At 38.9% G+C, this 3,658-nt stretch overlaps 1 pseudogene across 1 annotated transcript; it reads left to right on the forward strand.

The window, feature by feature from the left end:
- The first annotated feature begins 955 nt into the window (after positions 1–955).
- Positions 956–2,167, forward strand: LOC308636511 (heterogeneous nuclear ribonucleoprotein H-like; annotated as a pseudogene). The gene has a single exon. The product of its transcript is annotated as a heterogeneous nuclear ribonucleoprotein H-like (transcript).
- The last annotated feature ends 1,491 nt before the right edge of the window (positions 2,168–3,658 follow it).

Raw genomic sequence — 3,658 nt, forward strand, 5'->3', positions numbered from 1 at the left:
AAGCTCACATACCAGTTACTGGTGGGCAATGAATAGTTTACTCTTAAAACAATGAGGAAAGAAATGTTGGGGAGGGAAAAACTGGAGGCAGAGGCACCATTTAAGGGGCTCTTGACAAGGACCTTACCTAGGGAACCTCACTGGTGATCTATGGAGAAGACTGATCTGTCGTGGTAAGTTACATGATTATCAAAAACTCATAAAAAATGGGAGAGAAAGGACATCAGAGAGAGCAAAATGAAGAGAAAATGTCTAGAATATGTCAGTTGAATTGAGGTACTTTGTAGTACATTCAGTATCAGACAATTAAAAATGCATAGCCTAATTATTAAAGTTATTGATCTTTAAGATAAAGCTATCTAAGTAGCAGCAATGCCGGGTCCCCTGTGGAGGTGCTCTTAGTGCTATTTCTCAAGCAGCGGCAGAAGTCACTACAATGCCAAGACCAGTCCAGTTCATGTTCTTTTGTAGAGATCTCTCTCTTCTCACTGGGCTGTGGGAAATCCAGCTGAAGTGACTGCATCTACTAGAGAAAGAAAGGAACAGTTCCGTAAACTCTTAGTTGGTGGCTTAAACTTTGAAACCACAGAAAAAAGTTTAACAAAGTACTGTGAGCAATGGGGACACTTAGAGACTGTGTGGTTTTGAGGAATGCTGCAAGCAAAAGATCAAGAGGATCCAGTTTTGTAATTTTCTCATCTGTGGCTGAGGTTGATGCTACCGTGACTGCAAGAACCTGTTCAATTGATGGGAGAGTTGAGCCAAAATGAGGCATAACAGGAGGAGTTGGATAACCAAGGGCTTATGTGACTGTAAAAAATGCTGTTTTTTGTTGGAATTAAAGAAGATGTCAAGATATTCTTCTTAGCCACGCCAAAGTTGTATTTATAATCTATTTTGATGCCAGGTTCCTCGAAGAGACACAATGTGGGACTCCGAAGTCAGAAAAGGATTCATGGTGAAGGTCTGGGACTTGCCCTGGTTTTGTTCAGCTGATGAAGTGCAATGTTTATTTTCTGACTGCAAAACTCAAAATGGGGTATCCAGGTATTCACCTACACCAGAGAAGGCGGACTGAATGGCAAGGCTTTTGTTGAACTTGATTCAGAAGATGAAGTCGAATTGGCCCTGAAAAAAGACAGAGAAACTATGGAACACCAATATGTTGAAGTATTCAAGTCAAACAACATTGAAATGAATTGGGTGTTGAAGTTTGCTACTTAAGTAGTCCTGACATGGCCATTGATGGCTTTGAATGGCTTAGAGGACTCCCCTTTGGCTGTAGCAAGGAAGACATTGTCCAGTTCTCAGGATTGGAAATCGTGCCAAATGGGATAACATTGCTGGAGGACTTCCAGGGAGGAGTATGGAGGAGCCCTTCATGCAGTTTGCTTCATAGAAAATAGCGGAAAAGTCTCTAAAGAAACACAAGGAAACAATAGGCACAGGTATGTCAAAGTATTTCTTAAATATACAAGTTGAAGTTAGAATTTATTATGATCTGCCACGAAAGCTTATGGCCACGCAGCTGCCAAGTCTCTGTGACAGACCTGGGACTGGCAGAGGATATAATAGCATTGGCAGAGGAGCTGGCTTTGAGAGGATGAGGTGTGGTGCTTTTGGTAGAGGCTACAGAGGCTACAATGACCATAACAGCTATAATAATGACTATGGATTTAGGTCAGAGAATGTCTGATCACAGATTTTGGGTTGGTGGCTCTACCTTCCAGAGCACAACAGGACACTGTGTACACCTGTAGAGATTATCTTTCAGAGCTACTGAGAATGACATTTATAATTTTTTTTCACCACTCAACCCTATGAGAGTACACACTGAGATTGGTCCCCATGGCAGAGTAATGGTGAAACAGATGTCGAGTTTGCTACTCATGAAGATGCTATGGTAACTATGTCAAAAGACAAAGCAAATTTGCAACATAGATATGTATAACTCTTCTTGAATTCTACAGCAGGAGCAAGCAGTGGTGCTTATGGTAGCCAAATGATGGGAGGCATGGGCTTGTCAAACCAGTCCAGTTATGGTGACCCAGCTAGCCAGCAGCTGAGTGGTGGTTATGGAGACAGCTATGGCAGACAGAGCAGCATGAGTGGATACGACCAAGTTTTACAGGAAAACTCCAGTGATTTTCAATCAAACATTGCATAGGTAGCCAAGGAACAATGAACAGCAGCTCCTACAGTAGTGGAAGTCATGCATCTAAGGGTGTGAACAGAGTTGGAGAGATGCTTGCTTGCTATATGCTAGAATGTTGACCCTATTTTTCTTCTAAGAGTTGCATAGTTTCTGGTCTAGTCCCTAGGCCTTTAATCCATTTTGAGTTCACCTTTGTATAGAGAAAGAGAAAAGGGTCTAGTTTCATTCTTCTACATATGGATAAACATTTTTCCCAGCACTATTTGTTTTTGGCACTTTTGTGACTCAGATGACTCTCTGTTTATCTCTGTATTCTATTCTGTACCACTGGTATTTGTATCTGTTTTTATGCTAGTACCATGCATTTTTTTACTATAGTTCTATTGTATAATTAAAAGACAGGTATTGTGATCTCTCCAGCAGTGCTTTTTTTTTTTTTGGGGGGGGGGGAGTTCAGAATTGCTTTGGCTATTCTGGGTCTTTTATTTCTCCAAATAAATTTTAGCACTATTTTTTCTAGTTCTGTGAAGAATGTCATTGGCATTTTGATGGGGATTGCATTGAATGTGTACATTGCTTTTGGTAGTGTGGCCATTTTAACAATATTAACTCTGACTGTTCGTGAACATGGGAGTAGGGGGCTTTCCATCTTCTTGTGTCTTCTTCAGTTTCCTTCTTCAGTGTTCTATAGTTTTCATCATAGAGATATGTTACCTCCTTGGTTAGATGTATTCCTAGTTTTGTTTTGTTTTGTTTGAGGCTATCATGAATGGAATTTTTTTTCCTGATTTCTTTCTCAATAGATTCAATATTAGTATATAGGAAAGCTATTGATTTTGGGGTGTTTGTTTTGTAACCTGCTACTTTGCTGAATTTGTTTATTAGCTCTAGCAATCTTCTGATGAAGCTCTTTGGATCTTCTAAGTGTAAGCTCATATCATCTTAAAACAGTGATACTTTGACCTCTTCCTATCCTATTTTTATCCCTTTTGTTTCCTTCTCTTGCCTAATTGCTCTGGCTAGTACTACATTAAGTAGGAGTGGTGAGAGCGAACATCCTTGTCTTGTTTCAGATTTTAGAGAAAATGCTTTTAGTTTTTCTCCATTCACTATGATGTTGATTTAGGGTTTTTCATAGATGTCTTTATGATATTGAAGTAGGCTCCTTCTATATTTACTATCTTGGGTGTTTTTTTTTTCATGAGTGAATGCTGAATGTTGAAGGCTTTTCTGCATCTGTTGAGATGACTAGTTGATTTTTTTACCTTAATTCTATTTACGTGATGAATTTACAGATATTTATTTGCATATGTTAAATTACTCTTGCATCTCTGGGATAAATCCAACTTAGTCATGATGTACAATCTTAATTAATGTGTTGTTAAATATGATTTTCCAATATTTTATTAAGAATTTTTACATCTAAATTCATCAGGGATATTGGGCGGTAGTTTGTTTTCCTTATCTGGTTTTGGTAGAGTGTAATACAGGCTTCATAGAATG

Source organism: Spermophilus citellus (genome assembly GCF_964194105.1).
Source record: "Spermophilus citellus genome assembly, chromosome: 17".
NCBI lineage: Eukaryota > Metazoa > Chordata > Mammalia > Rodentia > Sciuridae > Spermophilus > Spermophilus citellus.